At 49.9% G+C, this 20,899-nt stretch overlaps 1 long non-coding RNA gene and 1 pseudogene across 2 annotated transcripts; one reads left to right on the forward strand and one right to left on the reverse strand.

Moving 5' to 3' along the window:
* Window positions 1–7,641: 7,641 nt before the first annotated feature.
* On the reverse strand, window positions 7,642–15,885 carry LOC110087751 (uncharacterized). Its single transcript, XR_012080324.2, has 3 exons — window positions 14,866–15,885; window positions 8,948–9,824; window positions 7,642–8,412 (listed from the first exon to the last, which is right to left on the reverse strand). It is a non-coding gene; the product is annotated as an uncharacterized LOC110087751 (long non-coding RNA).
* On the forward strand, window positions 11,439–15,002 carry LOC110087750 (T-complex protein 1 subunit theta pseudogene; annotated as a pseudogene). Its single transcript, XR_013537501.1, has one exon. The product of XR_013537501.1 is annotated as a T-complex protein 1 subunit theta pseudogene (transcript).
* Window positions 15,886–20,899: the final 5,014 nt, after the last annotated feature.

A 20,899-nucleotide genomic window follows, 5' to 3' on the forward strand; every position in this document is an offset into this window, starting at 1 on the left:
TAGTCGTGTCCGACTCTTCGTGACCCCATGGACCAGAGCACGCCAGGCCCTCCTGTCTTCCACGGCCTCCCGGAGTTGGGTCAAATTCATGTTGGTCGCTTCGATGACCCTGTCCAGCCATCTCATCCTTTGTCGTCCACTCAGGGTTGATTTCCCTGAACAAATAAATAGTTCCTGTCCATCTTGAATGTTCCTGCACAGCCTAGCCCATAGCTTCTCTGAATTACTCAAGCCCCTTCGCCATGACAAGCAGCAATCCGTGAAGGGGTATTAATACCTACTAACATGCTTTTAACATGCTCACTGGAAGGACAGATCCTGAAGCTGAGGCTCCAGTACTTTGGCCATCTCATGAGAAGAGAAGACTCCCTGGAAAAAGACCCTGATGTTGGGAAAGTGTGAAGGCAGGAGGAGAAGGGGACGACAGAGGATGAGATGGTTGGACAGATGGCTCGAAGAGACCAACATGACTTTGACCCAACTCCAGGAGGCAGTGGAAGACAGGAGGGCCTGGCGTGCTCTGGTCCCATGGGGTCACGAAGAGTCAGACACGACTTAATAACTAAACAACGACAAAGCTATTAATATGTGTCATAAAGTGGCCTCTGACTTATGGTGACCCTATGAATGAGCCATTTCCAAAACGTCCTGTCCTCAACAGCACTGCTCTTGCAAACTCAAGCCTGTGGTTTCCTTTAGGCAGTCAGGCCATCTCACACTGGGTCTTCCTCTTGTCCTTAAACTTTAAACTTATACTCTCACACATACACATTGTATCCTGGGGCTTTGTTGCTGTTATTTTGTTATGTGCTGGATGGTGGCCCTATGAATCAGTGACCTCAAAAATGTCCTGTTCTCAACAGCGCTGCTCAGCTCTTGCAAACTGAAACCAGTGGCTCCCTTTAGGGACTCAGTCCATCTCGTATTGGGCCTTCCTCTTTTCCTGCTACCTTTCCCAGCTTTATTCTCTATTCCAGAGAAACCTGCTTTCTCAGGATGTGCCCAAAGTAGGAGAGCCTCAGCTTCAACCTTTTTGCCTACAGAGAGAGTTCAGGCTTGATCTGACGCAGGATCCACTTGTTCATCTTCCTGGCCGTCCTGGGTTATCTGCAAAGCTCTCCTCCAGCACCACCTTTCAGATTAATCATTTTTCTTCCTTTCGGCTTTCTTAACTGTCCAGCTTTCGCACCTGTACATGGTGACTGGGAACACAAGAGTGTGAACGATGGTTGTTGTAGGTTTTTTGGGCTGATTGGCTGTGTTCTTAAGGTTTTTCTTCCTAACGTTTCGCCAGCCTCTGTGGCCGGCAGCGTTAGGAAGAAAAACCTCCAAAAGACGGCCAAACATCCCGAAAAACCTACAATAAGCATCGGATCCCGCCTCCCGGCCATGAAAGTCTTTTGAGAATATGGTGTGAATGATCTTCGTCTTCACTTCCAGCGACACAACCTTACACTTGATGATCTTTTCTAATCACTCATATAGGACTGAGTATGCCCTATGCGTTATATTTTGAAAATACAATATTTTTAATATTTTAATAGTGTTTCGATTGTATCTTGATATTGTAATAGGGTTAATTCTACTTGAATATTTACATTCATTGTAAATATTAAATGGTGCTTTGCTAGACGATGTTAATCCGTTCCATTGAAATCACTGTCTTGTGAAAACATCGTCTAGCAAAAAGCGTTTCCCCATTGGAATGCACTGAAACCCGTTTAATGCGTTCCAGTGGGGGGAAATAGTCATCGTCCAGCGAAAATCGCCCATAGGGAAGCCATTTTGCGAAACACCGATCAGCTGTTTAAATCGCTGTCTTACGAAGCATCAGTCCCGAAAACACCCATTTTGTGAAAATTGCCCATAGGGAAGCCATTTTGCAAAGTCGCCAATCAGCTGTAAAAATCGTCATCTTGCGAAAAAACGGTCTGCCAAGCACGGACCAAATCATCGTCCAGTGAAATCCCCCATAGGAAAAACCGTTTTGCAAATCGCTATAGCAAAAAGTCAACATCTAGCGAAAAAAACCGTTTTGCGGGATAATCGTCTTGCGAGGTACCACTGTCTTGTGTCCAATTCTATATGTACAGTACTTTTTTACTGGAACCCTCGGGATGTATAGCTTGGCGTCATTTGCTTTTTAATATGCATGGCTTAGTTTTGTTCACTGAAACCTGTATTTAAAACATGCAAGGCCATTTTAATCCACTGTGGCATATTTTCCTAATCAGGGTGTAGGTTTGCAGTTCAGCGTGTAAGATGGGGGTGACTAGTCCCAGACAGCGATAGAGCCGTATTCCCTGCCGGAGAGCAGCCCTACTTTTATGGGATGCAGACGGCAGCTTTTTTTAGGGGGGAGGTAGAGATGCCACCATGGAAATCACCATGACATGGGCTCCCAGTTGCCCTGGTTTTGCACAGACAAGGCGACCCAATGGACTGACCGCTGCATAGCTTCGTTTGACACCGTTGGTGTATGAAATTAAAGGCTTTTCTCACTTGGGTAAATCCGAGCGGCCAACTTGTAGCTCGTAGGATTGGCGAAGGCCAAGCCGGACAAAAGCTCTATATTTCCAGGCTACAGAAATGCATAGCTATTAACCTTCCTGGAAACCAAGGGAGAGCCTTCCGGCGCAGGAATGTGGTTTTGATACGAGCCATAGTGATTAAGGGAAACAGAGCCACTGACCTCCCTTGGGTGACAGCATCATGCATTCGTTGCCATATCTGAGAAGACCTTATTAGGAAGACCTTGGTTCTGTGACTATGTTCTCTCAGCCACTGCCCGATACTCTTCGTATAAGCTACGTGTCGTGCAAAGTGGCTGCGGTTGTCCCAATCACAGATGGGAGACATTTGGCACTAATGGTTGATTAGGGTGCACTTTATCTCGAACACCAGATAGGGAAATATTTGGAATCCATGTCACGGTTGGCCATTTTTATAGGAAGGGACCCAAGAGAAAGAGGATGAAAGAAGAGAGAAAAAGCAGTGGTTTAGTCTAGCGACAAGCCTAAGCGGGACCCTTTATTTTCATCAGGCCGCTAACCCTGCAGGACCTGGACAAAGGGATTAGTGGCTCTGAAACAACCTATGTGCTTCTCTATGTGTGTGTACACGTGCAGTCCTTGTCTAGGATTGTAAACACTCTGATTTCTTTTTTTTCTTTTTTTTAAACCCAAAAACTTCAAACTTTCTTCCCATAAATAAGAAATCCTACAAGTTGTTGTTTAGTCGTTAAGTCGTGTCCGACTCTTTGTGACCCCCATGGACCAGAGCACACCAGGCCCTCCTGTCTTCCACGGCCTCCCGGAGTTGGGTCAAAGTCACGTTGGTCCCTTCGATGACCTTGTCCATCTCATCCTCCGTGGTCCCCTTCTCCTCTTGCCATCACACTTTCCCAACACCGGAGTCTTTTCCAAGGAGTCTTCTCTTCTCTTGAGATGGCCAAAGGATTGGAGCCTCAGCTTCAGGATTTATTTATTTATTTATTTATTTATTTGTTTGTTTGTTTGTTTGTTTGTTCGTTTGTTCGTTCGTTCGTTCGTTCGTTCGTTCGTTTGTTTATTTATTTATTTATTTATATATATCCCACCCATCTGGTATATTCTACCACTCTGGGTGGCTCTGATCCTTCCAGTGAGAACTCAGGGCTGATTTCCTTCAGAACGGATAGGTTTGTTCTCCTTGCAGTCCAGGGTTGGAAAAAGTACAAATCACGACCCTTAAGGAACGCTCCGTAGGAGCAGTATAATCTGTTAGATTCCGAGTGAAGCACCCCATCCTGCGTAGTGCCCTATTCCGATGAGCGACCGATACAAGGCGGGGGGGGGAACCACTGTATCCCTCAAGGTTAAGTTTCCTTTCCTTTTCCCAGCTGTACGTTGCCATTTCTCCTCGACCAAGCCCCAGGCTCCTTCCCTATGCCGCGGTACCCTCCGTTGCCAACTCATGGCTATCAAAGCTGCGCCACCGCCTGAGTCGTGGGTGGTGGCAACCAGAAGATAGGGATTTAATGACAGGGCTCGCTGGGAGCTCGCTAATAATCCAGGCCACTGGCGGCTCCTCCTGGGCTGATAAGACGGTGCAAAACCGCCAGCTAATCTACCTTCCTGGCAGTGGATGGAAGATGTTCTGCTACCTGGACGGCCAGGCCTGTTGCTAATAATGAAGCTCCAGATGGATTTTTCTCCCAGGCGGAGGGTCGTGAGAGAGGGGGAGAGGGAGGCGAGGGGGTCCCTTACACACACAGTACTGCCAGGGTGGACCCTGGAGCAGCTGCATGTAGCTCCTTTCCCCAAGACCTCAAAGCAATGAGGAGGGCGGCTTTTCATTCTCAGGCCCGCAGCATCACCCACATATATGCAGCTATTTCTGTCTGGATCAAGAGGCTTGTCTTGTTGGGAAATCATGCTGCAAAACAGAATGTTGCCGATTCTGTGCCTCGAACGTGTCTGGCTTCGCCCACAATCGGGGCACCTCTTTGCTCAGAAAACGATGATCGGGAAAGCCCACCGAGCAACCATGAGCAACTCTTCTTTTCCTCCCACCTTGCACCAGTTCATTTACTGTACAGACTTTGCTCCTCTTCTCAGACATGTCCTTCTATCTGATGCCACTGAAGCTGCGCATCTTAACTCTAAGAGCGGTTATCGCGCCGAACGAGGGACCACCAGTGTTTCTAAATAAATAAATACATCCAGTTTTTGGCCTCTCTGTGTCCATTCCCCTAAACGTACTTTCCAGCCACCAACCAGCGTGCATTGCGCAAAAAGTCTTTGCCACTTCCCTGACGCTTTTTTCTTTTCTTTATTCAGGGTTGATCATGCCCACCATCCATCTCCAGACCAGCAGCTGGCAGCTCTGCCTGGGACCCAGCTTATCAATTTCTGATCCGATGTTTGGTTTAGGGGTGCGAGCTAGCTTTACCTGCTGGATAGCTCAGTGGCTTAGGCCAGAGGTTGGGAGTTCAAATTCCCCCATGGTGTCTCCCTGAGAGTCGCTGGACTTGATGATCCTACAGGGTGCCCTCCAACTCTGCAGTAAAAAGGTTATTATCGCTACCAGTTCTCAACAGCTGCCATTCCTTGTGTGAATCTTACCATATTTTTCCATGTATAAGACTATACTTTTGGGTAAAATCTTTAGAATAAAAATTAAGGGTTGTCTTATACACAGAAGTAAGCTGAGGAGAGAAGAAAAACAAGTGGAAGGGAAAGCAGGGATCAAAGCGATCCTGCAGCACTTTGATCCCTTTTCCCCTGCACTTGCTAAGCCCCACTTAGATTTCTTAATTTTGGATTAGAAAAGTGGGGAGTGTCTTATACATGGGGGCATCTTATACATGGAAAATACGGTATATAAACCCTGGCACCAACATGAGGCCAGCATAAACTCCAACCATGGTGTGTGTGTGTGTGTGTGCGCGCGCGCATGCATGCATGCTCGCATGCGCTGTACATAAGGCAGCACAGGGCATGAGCCCCTGAGTGAACCCTCCCAGCAGCTGGATAGGATTGACCACCTTCTGTGGCTCTCCAAGCCAAGGGATCAATCTCAGGAAGGAAGGGAAATCTTCTTCTTTTGCTCACGAGGTAGCTCTAAAGCTTGGGCATTCATTCATCTTTGCTGTTTCTCAGCTGGCACCAGAGTTTACTGGCTTAGAACAGAGGCATGTCTATGTGCGTTGCCCCCGAGCCATTTCACCATCCTAGAAAGCCAGGCGTGAAGGCAGGCAAGAAGACCGAGGAGACAGCTCCCGTGCCCTTTGGCGCAAGGCGGGGAGCGGAACGGATGGCCTCCGAACAATGGGCTCTGCTCTCCCCACTCCGTGGGTTGCCGCATTAGCTGGTTTTTACCATTTCTACAGCCGTGTCCCGGATCTCAAGCCCGGTCTGCCTCTGCCCACCAGGGGCCAGCATCTCCTCCCAGTTTGCTTGTGTTTTTAAGGCCTACCGGCCATAGCAGCACAGTAGTTTCTTGGAGAAATTAGTTGGGTAAAATCTCCCAGACTGTGGTGCTCTTCACCTGCGCGACCCTAATTCCATCCCAGACACAGTTCCTCTACCACCACTTTCACCAGTCTTTGGAGAACCTGGCAGGCAAGGCTCCACCTCTGTGCATTGTAGCGGATAGAATTATGCAGTCAAACACAAGAGACCTGGGTTCAAATCCTTGCTCAGCCACGCCAACTCACCCAGGCGACAACGAATCATCTCTTGAATATCTCACATACCGGATAATCCCTATGAGTGTTGCCATAAGTCACGGATAGCTAGCTCACAATGCTTTAGGTCTCTGGAGCTGTGGAGCCCGAGGTTGAGAGTTCGATTTCCCCCATCCAATGGTTCCTCCAAGACAGGGGTTGGACTGGATGATCCCACGGGGTCCCTTCCAGTCCCACAGTTCTAAGATGATGAGGTTTTGTGCCGCGATGGCATCGGACGATGACGACAACAGGCAAGACTCACCAAAAAAATTTAATGGAATGGGGGGGCATGAAATGAGTTGTCTTTTTTTTAAAAAGAGAGAGGATGACAGAATGAGTCCCAAGGGAAGATGATGCCTCCATGAGGGACCCAGCAAGAATTCCCAGCTGTCTGACTTGTTTTGCCAAGGTCACCTTGATGTTACCATGACTAGGCCAGCGTGTGTGCCATCCCCTGGGAAGAGCAGTTTCTCTTGCTCTTCTAAGCGTCCCCCTGCTCTTTGCCTCGCTTTTCGCACCCATAGCCTCAAAAAACACCCCACGAGCCTTTAGTTATAACCCCGGGACCAAATGCTTCAGGCACAGACATTATCATGTGAAAGAGGGCAGGAGGGGAGGCCAAGTGAACAGAAAGGCAAGAGATCAGGAATGCATCAGGTCAGCAGCTGGAGGGACAGCCGGGGCATGAAAGAACAGGCAAAGGTCGGGTGACCCCGGCGGTGTCTGTCCAGAAGAGAGGGCTGGCGGGTCAGGGGGTCAGCTTTGACAGGCGGCAGAGGCCAAGGCGAGAGGGGCTGATGGGACAGAAACGGGGCACGGGGTCCACGGATTCCAAACGTGGTTTCTGAGAGGCCCCCCTCAATCCAGGACGGGAAGCCAGATGGAACAGGGAGGCTTCTCCTTTGTGTCCGGCACAGATGTCCAGGTTTTGAGCTTTGAGTAGTCCCGCCACACAAGCCTGTATCCCTGGAGTTTACGATAATGGGGGGGGGGGGAAATGGCCTTGGGGGGGGGAAGTCCCAGCACAAATGCAGATTCACAACGCCTCAATCTGAGCCACAGCGTTCAACCTCAGAATGCGGCCAGAATTTTGAAAGTCATGGGTTCCCACTACAAAGCCCCACCATCAAAACAAACACCACCAATTGATGGTCCTTAATGTCCCCCCTTATTTGTTTTCTTAACGAATTACACAGCTTGGGGGTGGGTGGGTTTAAGACTGGTTTTAGACATAAAACATGAGCCATTGGGGTTGGAAATTGTTTCTGAAAAATACAACAAAATACTCTTCAGAAGAAGTAACTAGAAAATCTTACTCCTTACTTATACTGCACAGTGCAAGGCTGACAGTGGTGGGGTTTTTTTTGTGGGGGGGGAAGGAGTCGGTGCAAGGCTTGCAGAAACAGAAAGCTGTGTTCCCACTCATTATATTGCTTTGGAAATAGAATTTTATTACATCTGAAATTTTGCTCCTTTCTTTAGTAAGTAATTCATGATAGCTTTATTACTTGGAGACTCATGACTTCCAGCCTCTGATTAGAACCTGGGAAGATCCCTAAAACTGATATCAGAGTAAAATCTTCTCTGGTTTGTTCCCCCCCCCCGGCTCCTTCCCCAACATAGTCAAAGATAGGCTGCTTCAGCACATGGAGGTTCCATACAGCAGCTTTGGCTCACTGGTCTTTGATGACTCTCAAGTTTTTAAGGCCGCCGGAGTTCATGGCCATCCCGGTGGCAGCCAAAACCATATGTTTAATGATCCATGGTGTGAAGAAATGTTAATCAGGGATCCGTGCAGAAAAAGGGATTCTGTGTCTGGTTGCAAAAATATTTTAGAAAACATTGTAAAAACGAATAGAGAACAAATGTTCAGAAACTCACTCAATTACTGCTTTTTGCTCTGTAGCTGAGGAGGGTCTTACTCGGTGTTGTCAGGGCTTAGGTGCCTATATCCTGTCACAGTCTCAACCATTCTTGTCACTATACAATTGTTCGGTAATTAAGGAAAGATGTCCAGAGATGTTATGTGCCATCAAGTCACTTCCGATATGTGGGAACTATATGAGTTTATGATCTCGAAAATGTCTTCTCATCAACAGCTCTGCTCAGATCTTGCAAATCAACATCATTTCAGGCTGTTTTCTCTTCTGGCTGCCTCCCCTTCCTCATTATCACAGTTGCCAAAAAAACAGCCCTGCTTTCTGTTGGAGGGTGTGTGAAGAAAAGGAGTCAGTTTCTGGGTTTTTTCCTTCTGTGGTGTCACTCTGTCAGTGGGAGGAAGCAGAGACCACTGGTCCCCAACCTTGGGTCTCCAGGTGTTCTTGGACTACAACTCCCAGAAGCCTTTTCACCACCACCTCTGCTGGCGAGGATTTCTGGGAGTTGAAGTCCAAGAACATATGGAGGCCCAAGGTTGGGAAACACTGCGTGTAGACCATCTTCACTGCTGCCACTGGTCTTGTCAACATTCAACATTGTACAGCAATATTGGGCCATTTCCTGGCATTTTGAGTGGTGGATACAGAGGGGCACAATATCCCACATTCATAAACCGGGTTGATTTTTTTTTTAAGAGTAGAATCTACATTCTGACAATGCCTACCGAATGCACTCGCCTAAACAGCACAGCCTTGGAAATTCTTCCTCGATTCTCTGCCACTACATATTTATATTTACCACTCATTCATTCATTCATTTTAAAATGATTATTATTTATTTAAAGCATCCATTCCTCACCTTTCTGCCTAGCTAGGGCTGCCAAGGTGATTTATTCAAGTCTGGCCGATAGCAAGGTGGAACGTGACCCTCCATATTCTTCTGCTGAGCTGGCACACCTTGAAGGAGGACTACGATTCCCAGCATCCTGCAATCAGCGGGGCTGTGGAGTCCCAGGAGCTGTGATCCAAAACATGAACGGTTTAAAAAGCTCTGCGATGACTCGTCGTCCTTAAAAGCCAGATCTATCTGTGCTTTTGTGGAAGGAGCTGAGAATATTCGTTTTGTTTATGTGCAGAGAAAGATCCATATCAGCCATAAATGGTTAGTTTTGGTTCACCTTGCTGTGGACCCCCAGGCCCTCGACAGACCACAGCTGGCAGCAGCTGCTGTTGAGAAAGCCACATGAGCTGGATAAATTAAGGATAGTTTACCAAAGCCATTAAAGTCTTCTTGCAAGGGGCAGTCATTAAGCCAATTACCCAGTGATGACTTTCTAAGTATCCCATTACAGGGGGTGGGTGGGAATCCTTTCCCACCAGCATGCCAGTGGATAGGATAAACCTCAAGGCCTGCTTGGGCCGGCTATCTAGACACCCACTCGATGCAAGAAGTAAGAAATGCAGAACAGCCGTTAACAGAGGTCCTGGAAAGAGAAGACAGTCATGATTTTTTTAAAATGGAGAAGCAGTCTCCAAAGCGGAATCAGCCCCCACCCGCCACGAACGGGTCCCAAACGGCTGTGTTTAGATGAAGAAGCCCCCCCCCCCAGGGTTAGCCTCTTCACATGAAAGTCTGGACAGCAGCCACTTCTTTGCCTGAAAGGAGGAGAACTGGGGAAGAAGTGATCATCAGAGGAAGAGGAGGGGAGCGCCGGAGTTCCAATCCGCATGTGAATCTAGAAAAGATAAGAAAACAGAAAGTTGATCTCTCAGCTTATATAGGTAGCCCCTCCCTGCGCATTGATGCTACTTGCTCAACTCCGTTGGTGCTGATTTGACACCTGCCCTGCTGGAATCCACACAAATTAACACTGTCACCCATTCAGTCACAGAAATCTCGTGTGTGTCACCCAGTGAAAATTTTTCCAGTGCAAACATTTTTTGCCACCTTCTGCCAGCAGCGCACCTCTGCTTTGTAGTCAGACAAACAGGATCTGCTCCGTGCAAAGGAACAAAGGGTCGTTACTTGCTTACAGATCTCCCAGTGGCTGCTGTACAGAAAAATGAACAAGACAGACAAGAGAATAAGCCACAAAAATTGGCTACATGAATCTCTAAAGATGTACATATATCAATCACCCAACTTCTTTTAATATCTTATGTGTGGCTGCCCTTGATCCAACCTCTTTCCCACAAACGAGTCATCTCTTACCATTCATCTGACATGCAAGCCTCGAAAATTTATCACTTTAAGTAGGGCCTCTTAAGCAATTAACAGCTCGATCTCAGTCCAGTTCCTGGGTTAATGACCAACTTTTTCTGTTATCTCTATTTTCTTCCAACCACTGCTGGAAGGGGTGGCCGTTCCTCGGCCCAAATCCTGTTGCTTTGGTGTAGCAAACGGCACACATTGGAGGCTCGCTGGATCCATGGGGATTTGTTGCGTCCCCTCCCCTGTGAGTTCCACTGGTTTAAATGGGCCTTCTCTACTTTCGTGCAGCAACAAATCAAACGACCTTACGGAAGAGTTGGCTCCCTAAATCTCCATTGAATTAATGGGCCTACTCTAGCGCAATTTACTATGCTAAGCAACAGGATTTGGGCCCCTTGTGTCTGAGGAAGTGGGTTTTGAGCCACAAAAAGCTCTCGCTGCATTAAATCCCCACGTTGTCCACGTGCCACGATGATTTCTCCTTGCATTTCCATTTCTCCTTGAATTTTGCCCCCCAGGCCACGAAGGACGTTGTCTCGGCAAACGCACAGGCACCAAAAGGAGCAGAGACCAAGAGCTTCTTTCCACTGCGTTTGCTCTGAGCACTGTGTGGGAGAAAAAGACCACGGCTGGACGGCTCTCCACCGCCAGGGCCCTCGCCAGCTGCCGGAATGGACTACTGTGACATCACTGTGACATCATCTCCCCCGGGACCCCTCCCCTGGCCCAGCTGTTTAACGGTTGTTTCCGAGCATCCCTATTCTTGCATCTCGAGGCTCCCGGCGGGACGTAGGGAGCCAGTACTTCCTCCCCAGGTCTCGGTAGGTTATCCCTTCATGTACTGAGCAGGGGCCGAAGGGGCGGCCCCATGAGACCCCCCCCCCAATTCTTCCAAAAACCACCGCTGGTACTAATTCTGACCTTTACTGATCCTTTGGTGGTGGGGTACTGGAGACCAGCTGTGGAGCTAATCCTAAAGGACCTTACACAGGCGGCTTGGTTCCCGCAGCCACACATCCTTTAGTCAGTTACGTCTAGGAATCAAAATCTTTGCTGGATTCGTTCCCATGAGCAAGAATGAAACACTTCAGAATTTTTTATGGGAAATATTAGAGTTTCATTCATCCATGCATTCATTTATTCTTTCTTTCTTTCTTTCTTTCTTTCTTTCTTTCTTTCTTTCTTTCTTTCTTTCTTTCTTTCTTTCTTTCTTTCTTTCTTTCTTTCTTATCTATCTATCTATCTATCTATCTATCTATCTATCATCTATCTATCTATCTATCTATCTATCTATCTATCTATCTATCTATCTATCTATCTATCTATCTATCTATCTATCTATCTATCTATCTATCTGTCTGTCTATCTGTCTGTCTGTCTGTCTGTCTGTCTGTCTGTCTGTCTGTCTCTCTATCTATCTATCTATCTATCTATCTATCTATCTATCTATCTATCTATCTATCTATCTATCTATCTATCTATCTATCTATCTATCTATCTATCTATCTATCTATCTATCTATCTATATTTGTGAACATGTGGCAGAAATGTGTGTGGTTTTTTTGAGTGTGTATGTTTTGTTTTGCTTTGGGCTTTCCCCAGAAAACTTTTGCCTTATATTGTGCACAAGCTGCAAAGCATTTAACATTGAGTGTACAAGACTTTTGAGCAAGGCCCCTGCCCCCACCGTTTTCTGCAAATACTGATAATCAGGAAAACAGGCTGGTCTTTTGAAATCTTCAATCCATGGGCCATTCCCCCCCCCCTGCACACACACACACGTGGTGTCTTGTGTGTCAAGGTATGCCAGGGCAGCAGCTTTCCTATTGAGACACCCTTTTCCCATCCCCCCCCTTGGGGATGAGAAAATTTAACACACACCCACGTGTGTGTGATATCCTTAGTCATGATCCTTGCAATGCGGTGAAGGAGCCAAAGATATCAGCCAGGGTAGCCGCTCCCTGCTTCTTTGTTATTAGATTTTAGGGAAGGTGTACGAAAATTTAAAAAAAAAAAAAAAGGCCAAAACTACCAAGAGAATCTAAAAGTCGCAGGTAAAACCTTAAAAGAGCCCATCAACAGTTGGTGTCCCGGAAAGCAATTTCAGGCATCAGAAGGGGCAGCAAGAGGAAACCGAGAAGGGGGGGTGGAGAGGGAGCCTGGCGGGCGGAGGAGTTGGAGGACCAAAGAGGATCACAAAAGGGATGTCATTCATTCCTGAAATTAGCGTGTGGATTTATAGTAGGACCGAAACTGCGGATATAGGAATCTTTAAGAGGGCGCCTTGCATGTTGTATATAAGGCTATGGAAAACCATGGCAAATTGAAACAGCGGATACCGATCCTGCAGATACGGGGGTCGTACTGTATAATAATAGTCATCTTAGAACAGCAGAGCTGGAAGGGATGCTATGGATCATGGAGTCCAGCCACCCAAACCACTGAGCCATGCAACATTTTGCTTGGGGTCTGCTCCGGCATCCTTAAATCTCGGCGTGATCCGGGGATGGGACCTTTCCATTTCCCAATGCTCCTGTGCTCTACCTCCACAGGAGATGGCCGCCCACGTCCCCGTGGCCCCAGGCCTTCCTCAGATGCTCAAGCCTGGCCTGAAGTACTTCAGCGGCCTCCAGGAGACCCTCTTCGGCAACCTCACCGCCTGCAAAGTGTTGGTCCACTCCTTGCGCACCTGCTACGGCCCACTGGGCCACAACAAGCTGGTGGTCAATCACTATGGGAAGATGTTCCACACCGCCCACGCGGCCACCATCTTGCGTGAACTGGAGCTGGAGAACCCCGTCGCCTGCCTGCTGCGCACGGCCGCCGAAACGCAAGAGGAGGAGACGGGAGACGGCACCAATTTTGTGATCCTCCTGGCCGGGGCGCTGCTGGAGAACGCTGAGAAGCTGCTGAGATCGGGGCTCCCCGTGGTCCAGCTCCGTGCGGGCTACGAGATGGCTTGCAAGGAGGCTCTGCGGCTTCTGCCTGGCCTGGCCTGCCACGTGTTGAAAAACCCACGCGACGTGGACGAGGTGGCGTGGGCCCTGCGAAGCACAGTGGGCAGCAAGGTCTTCGGTTACCAGGAGTTCTTGTCCAAACTGGTGGCTAAAGGGTGCATCATGGTGCTGCCTGCGGACGGCAGCCCATTCGACCCCAGTCTCCTCCGGATTTGCAAAGTCCCCGGCGGTGGCATCGCGGACTCCTGCATCCTGGACGGGGTGGTCCTCTGCACAGAAGCCGAAGGGGTCATCCGGAGGGTGGAAAGAGCCCGCATCGCAGCCTACTGTTGCCCGTTTGGCCCGTCGGGAATGGAAACCACCAACACGGCCGTGTTCAACAGCGCCTCGGAGCTGAAGAGCTATGAGAAAGGCAAGGAAACCCTGGTGGAGCAGCACATTCTGGACATCGCCAAGGCCGGCATCAACACGGTGGTGGTGGGAGGCAAGGTGGACGATCAGGCCCTCTTCTACGCCAACAGGTACAGGATGATGGTGGTCCGTCTGTCTTCCCGCCAGGAGCTGCAGTGCTTATGCCGAGCCGTCGGAGCCACTCTCCTGCTCCAGGTGGCGGCTCCGTCGACCAAAGAGATCGGGCACTGCCTCCGGGTCTACACGACCGAGATCGGCAGCACCAACGTGGTCGTCTTCAGCCAAGACGGCACCACGAGCCCGGTGGCCACCATCGTGCTGCGAGGGGCCACCCAGCCGCTGCTGGACTGCCTGGAGGAAGCCATTCACGACGGCGTCAACGTCTACAAGGCTCTGGGCGGCGACGCACGGCTCCTGCCCGGAGCCGGAGCCACCGAGATGGCCTTATCGGTGCGACTCAATACTCTGGGGAGGTACTACCCGGGCTCGGAGCAGTACGGCGTCCTGGAGTTCTCCCAGGCGTTGAAAACCCTCCCGGCCATCTTGGCGGAAAACGCAGGCCTTCCCGTCAACGAGGTGATGGCGAAGGTCGAGGCGCAACATCAGCTGGGCCGGCAGAACACGGGGATCCAGACGGCAGCGGAGGAAGCCGGCACCGTCGACGCGGTCAAGGAAGGCCTGCTGGACCCCTTTGTGTCCAAGTACCGAGGCATCGTTTTGGCCACCCAGATGGCAGTCACCCTGCTGGGGGTCAGCGAAGTCATGCTGGCCAAGAAGAGCGGGGGACCTAAATTCAACAAGGAAAATCCTAACTGGGATCAAGAACCAGACATGTTGGATTAAGACTGGGGGAATCTTCCCCAAACGATGGCCGGGACCGTCCTATAAAATAAAGTATGAAGGTTACCATGGAAAAGTCTCCCTTTCTTGCTTGCTTGTTCCAGACCTCCCATTCCAGATTGCTGGGGTGTAGTTGCTACTCTCCCAAAGGCCAGGAGTGTTCTATGTTAATACTAGTATTTTTTTTTAATTTTTGGTTAGATTCCATGAGCCGTGCAGCCAAAGCGCAGGGATTCACAGAGCAGAATAGTTTCCAGATCCCCACAATAAACCACCCCTTTTTTTTCATTAACTGGCATTCAAGAACGCCTTCCGAGACATCAGCAGAAGAAAGAATTAAAAGGATTAATTACTTACAGATCCACAGCAAACTAACAAACGGAGGGATGGCTTCCAACAACAGACTTCAACTGACTTTAGAGAGGGGGAAAACACTGAGCAGAGAGGCGGGCCTCTCTCTGAATTCGGAGGCAGAAGGGAACGATGGGTTAGGGCTGGAGAGATGGACAGTCACTCACCCCACACTAGAAAGGTCCCGCTCAGCCACACCTCTAGACAGCATTTCAAGGTTGTAAAAACTCTGTTAGAAACAAAGATTCTCAGCGAAGGAAAAATTCTACTTAAGAGTTTAATCAATCAGTACTTTATGCAAATGAACTAGAATTACATGCATTCATGGAAACAGGTCTAAAACATATAATATGATGCACTGCAGCCCACGTTTATGATCAAACAGAACTGGGGCTATTATTATTTAGCATCCTGTTCTTGTGTTTTACTTTTCCTCTCAAGAGCTAAGGGTGTCATCTGAGGAAGTTATTCCACCTTTACTAAGTTGTGCCATCATCTCCTCATATTAACCGTTTCCTTACTTCTGGTTCCTCCCAAATACATGGAAAGGCACAGCTAAAATCTCTGACCAGGCTGGGCACTCACTGTTCACCCTTCCAGATGGCCTACAGCTCCCACCAGCCCCTGCCAACACAGCCAATGGTGCAGGAAACTGGGATTTGTAGTCCAACATTATTTAGAGGGCCAGGCTTTGCACCCTCCACGCTTGTGGCAACCAGAAATAGTATCATTATTATTATTTATTCATATATGTGTTCTATCCACAGACTGTCTTTTCACCAATAAGGAGACCCAAGGCGGCTCACGATATGGAATTAAAAACATAATAAGTTAAACATTTAAAAAACAATTAAGATATATGCTAATTAAAATACAGTTGAATAATAAAAATCAAGTGAAATGTTAAAAACAATCTTAATTCAAAACTGGCATTCAGGGACTGATTGCGAAAAGCCATCTGAAGGCGGAAGGACGGAAGGGGGGGAGCCAGCCTGATCTCCTGAGTGCTAGGAAGGGAACTGGGAGCCGCCACCGAGAAGGCCCCGTCTCGTGTCCCCATCGGCTGCACCTGCGCTGGCGATGGGGCTGAGAGGAGGGCCTCCTCCGGCGATCCGAAGCGCCAAGAAGGCTCATAGGGGGAGAGCCAGGCATGGTGGACCCAAAGTATATAAAGGTTTTATAGGTAACGACCCACACTTTGAACTGGGTCCGGAAACGGAGTGGTAGCCAGTGTGATTTTTAAGAGGCTTACGCCCTGCTGGAAAGAGGCGCGCCAGACCTGCTTCCCTCCACACACGCTTTTCCGGGAGTGAGAAACGGCAAGGCTGCTGGGGGCTCGTGGCTTCACCTTTCCCACCATTTCCTTGCACGAGGACGGCACCAGGATCAGGCTGCACCTGCGGCCGTGCAGAGCCGGCGGCCAAGAGCGCCAATTAGCCGGCCCGCTTTCCCCCATCCAGGCATAGTTAACTAAATGGCCCCCAAAGAGGGCCCAGCTCTCCGTGGCCCTCCGTAGTCAATTCTATTAACCCGTGTCAATTTCCAGGCGTGGAGTCGCATTGGGATGAGAAAGAAGCCCCCGCCCTGTCAAAGAGAGGTGGAGAGCGGTTCCCTTTGGATACCGACCTGGAAAAGGCACCACCTAACCTCCAGGGATGACGTGGGACATCCCTAAGACCAGCGCGGTGGCAGGCTGGAGAAAGAGAAAGCGTGCGCCAGACCCTGATTGCCGTTGCTTCGGTGCATCTCCCCTTCGCTCCCAGGCGAGCCATCTTGACTTTGGGGGCTGTTTCTTGAGTCCAACTCAGAAAAGTAAAATAAAACAGAGTAAAGGAAGAACACAGTCACACAGACACACCTCCCAAATCCCCTGCCTTGACCCTTCCGGGGGCATTTCCATCACAGAGATAGGAATTCAGATGGAAGAAGGCCGGGCTGGGTGACCTCAGCGTTGTAACGCTTTTTTAAAAAAATCACAAACCTAAGCTTGTTTTCAACCCCGGACAGGCCTTCATCAGGCTGGGTCCTACAGAGCCACGGCCAGTGCAGGGAGACAAGAAAAAGAAAAACCACAGAATTTCTGAAAATCATGGCCAACAAGTGTTTGTCAGGTTATTATTATTTTTTATTAAAACTAAGTTTCAGAATGGACACTGCAGACTCCACTCAGAGGTGTCGTTTTTCAGAAAGTGTGGGTCAAAAGGTCTCTTTCTCCTATGTTGTTAGATGAAAGGGGGGCAGCCGTCCAGCGTTCCTGCCTTCATCAGGACTAGCAGCACGGCTGTCATTTGAATTGATTTATGCTAGGTCGGTGTGGGCCAGGCGGGGAGACAAAGCAGCTCCGATCTCCTACCTAGGCTAGTGTCCATGCACAGCTGGAGAGTCACACTCCTCCCCACTGCTGCCGTCCCTCTATACCCCCTTCCGCCCCCTCCTCATCTTTCCAGTATCGCTGTGCAGTATCATCTCACAGTTGATGCTTCCTGCCTAAAAGTCCCCACTCCTCTATAGCATCTGTTTGAGTCCCTATCTTGAAAAAGAGTTGCTGGGTGAAATACGTTTGATGGGCGATATAAGTTTTGGTGGTTGTACGTAGGTTTTTTGGGCTGTTTGGCCATGTTCAGCCCCTACAACAACCCTCCAATCCCGGCGGTGAAAGCCTTTGAGGACACATGGATATCAGTTTTGTTTTTTTTTTAAAGTTCATATATGGCCCTTCCCTTAGCCCACCCCCATCTGAATTTGTGAGAAGTGGGAAACACGTTATTCACAAAGCGAGTCCCGGGCAGAAGGGCAATTACAAAGCCAGAGACGTGTTAACGTTGGTGCAGAATTTTGTTTCATGCAAGAAAGGGGTAAAAAAAAACACACACACAACAACTTTACTGTAACTAATAAACACAGTCGTGCGCACCCTCCACCATATCCGAAAACATTTTTTCTCCTGTCTAATTTCTTTGCAAATGCCAATTTTCCAATCAGTGCGGGGAGGGGGGGAGAGGCATAAAATGGTGTCTGTGTTTCCATGGGGAGCTAAAGATAGATCAGCGGTGGGGGGTGGGGGGGAGAGAAGAAATGGTGGGAGTGAGACCAGGCTGGGAGGAGGGAGGGGGGATGATGATGGTAGGAAGGAGGGGTGGGAGGTTGGGGTGTGAAGAAAGGAGGGAGAAAAGAGAAGGTGTGAGGAATGAGGAGAGGAAGAAGTGTGAACGGCAAAGATGGAGAAAAGGGGGATGGGAGGCCAAGGGTGGCGAGTGCGGGTGCCGCCAGGTGCAGCTGGGGTGGCATTCTGGGGGTGGGGAGGGCTGGGCCTGCAGGGGAGAAGCCGGGAGAAGAGGCATTTGGCATCCAGATGGGATGAGAGACAGAAAAACCGAGTGCCCCAAGGACAGACTCCCTGCCAGGGAAGGAGCCAGCGAGCGGAGAGGGCGTGTGTGTGTGGGGGGGGTCAATGGTCTCTCCTCCTTTCCACCTCCTCTCTGGAGCTCACTCAGAGGGGCCAGAATCCCAGCCACAGCTGGAAAACTGGGATACATCCTGTGCATGATGCTGTTTGGGTCCTCTACGATCAACGTGTCTGATGAATGCTGTGGTTCTGTCCGGGAAGGATGCTCGGAACTCAAATTCTGCACCTCGGGTTCAGGAGACTGTGCCTGAGGTCCATCCTTGCAATGGATCCGGCTTCAAAGCAAAGGGATTGGGGAGCAGCTGCGGAGCGCACAAGAAACCGTATCGTCCCCACCTGGGCCCCTTCTATGGAGCACTTGAGAAGGAAGGCTTCCAGGAAAGCTGCATAAACGGCCCTAGTAGTGGACAGGTAAAGATGCAAAACGAGAAGCAATGTAGGTCATCTCGGTACCTCTCGGCATAGCAGAGAAGGATGCGGCCAAGTGAGCCGCCCGCCTGCCCTGCCCAATGTCCAGGTCGGGGATTGGAAAGAGCAAGAAGGCTCCTTAGGGTCTGTTACCTTGAAATCTGACTTGGCCCGGCCTTTTTTTTTTTTCAATTTGCTCGGGGAGGGGTCCAAACCCTGGCGCTGGGGGGGGGAACCCCACCAGCTGCAAGTGTGTCAGAAGAGAAACAGCCGAGAATCTCCAAGGGGAAGCAGAAAGGGGGACCCTGATCATGGAGGGGGGGGGACTTCCTGGCAAACCAGTATAAAAGCGCCGTCCGAGACCAAGGACCTGGAGCTAGGAAGCGAAATCAACTGGTAGGAGTGTGGAACCGTTTAGGGCGCGACACGTGTTTTGTAATACTTCTGTGCTGGTTCCCCCCTGAATTGTCACGAAGGGATCTCGTGCTGCAGCTGGAGAAACATTTTGGACTGACGATGCTCTTAGATATCAGCCTCAACATCCTCTCTGTGTTTGGGGACTATAAATCCTATCATTCCCAAAGCCAGGCAGGCGGCCTTTAGAATAATAAAAAAAATGAGTCACTGAGTAGACAATACCTTTCCATGGGCAGCTTCCTTGATCCGCGGGGCCCACCCTGACCTCCACCCCTCCTCCGGACCTCTGGTGGGAATGGATCTGGATCCGAACCAGCAACCCACAGCGATAGGAACGCTTCCAGCAGGAAAGCACAGAAAGGGATAAAAGCAGCCGGCTTGAATAACCCAGGCCAGAGGGAGAATGGAGGGCGGGCGGGTGGCGGGAGGGGGGGGGAACTGACCTTTACATGAGCCGCTCAGACTTGGCACACCTTTCTGATGCTAAATCAATTGTAGGGAGAGAGGGAGAGACACTTAGATATATAGTATTATATTTTTTTGGAAAACAATAAAATAAAAACCTTTTCTCGGCTCATCAGCCAACCTCGGCTCTTTTGTCCTCTCGGCTTTATGTCCGGGCGGCCTTTCACTTCTCTGGCCGCCCAGACAGGTTCCCACCAGAACCTCTTTTCTCCCTCCAGGCTCCAGGAGGCATGACGGATTCTCGCCTCTGAAGAGTGAACTTTTCAGTCCGTCAATATTTAACTTCTCCGCGGGGGCAAAGCTTTGCTCCGGCTCCATTTTTCTCCCGGCGGGCCAGATATCCCCCCGGATCCCACTGCGCCTTCGCCCCGCCGGCACCACGGTATCGGTGACTGGAATGTGGCAGAGTGCCATAGTAACCCGCTCGCCAAACGCAGGGGCCTTTCTGTGAAAAGCAAGGTCAAGCGAACTTCGTCGAAATACTCGAGGGGGCTCTTGGCCGCAGGACCCCCCCTGCCCGGCCCGAAGCTTACAAAATCTTCCCTCCCGTTTGGGAAAATGCATCCGAGGGGAAGGAAGAGCGGGCAAGGGCATGGAAGACGTTGGAGACCTGGTGGTTTTTGGGCTCAGCACCCGGGACCCCCCACCCCACAGCCACTGCAGGGGGACCCCTGCATCGTTTGGCCAGCAAGTATGGCTTTATGTGTTAGAGCAGGTGAAAATGGATTCCAGGACACTTGAGCTCCCAGGAGCTTTGTAGGCAAAACCGAGCTGCAACAGAAGGCCCCCACTAAGTGATATCTTGAGTCCCTTGTCTAACATCCCCAAACCTCATAATTGGGGGGCAGCCACATTGAAATGCCGGCTCCTGTTCTCTCGGCCCATTTTGTGCAGAACCCAAGCTGGGAAAAGCGACCCCCACCAAGATCTCCGGAGTATGAAGACCTCCAGAGCCATTGCACGACATAGAGCTATCGCTTGGGGGGTGGGATGGGGGGGGGAATTGAGGAAAGAAGGGCATTCATAAGAGTGAAACAGGGGCCCAAAGCTGGGTCAGAGGAAGCGCCTCGCTAGTCCTAGCATCCTCTTCCCGCCTGGTTCTGCTGGATGCCCCAATGAGAATCCTAACCAGCTGGGCAGGAGGGCAATCGTTCCTTCCCGGCCGAGCCCGCCGGCAACTGGCATGAAAAGGGCAAGTGGTCTCGGACACTTCTGGGAAGTCACAAGACACGTACAGCCCTCGCGGCTGGTAGCCATTCACAGCCATCTGATTTTTGGGGCATGCCTGATCGCTTTTTGAAGCCCTCTGAGGGTAGGGGGTCAGATGGTGGGAAGGACGCATGT

Source organism: Pogona vitticeps, chromosome 6 (assembly GCF_051106095.1).
Source record: "Pogona vitticeps strain Pit_001003342236 chromosome 6, PviZW2.1, whole genome shotgun sequence".
Lineage (NCBI taxonomy): Eukaryota > Metazoa > Chordata > Lepidosauria > Squamata > Agamidae > Pogona > Pogona vitticeps.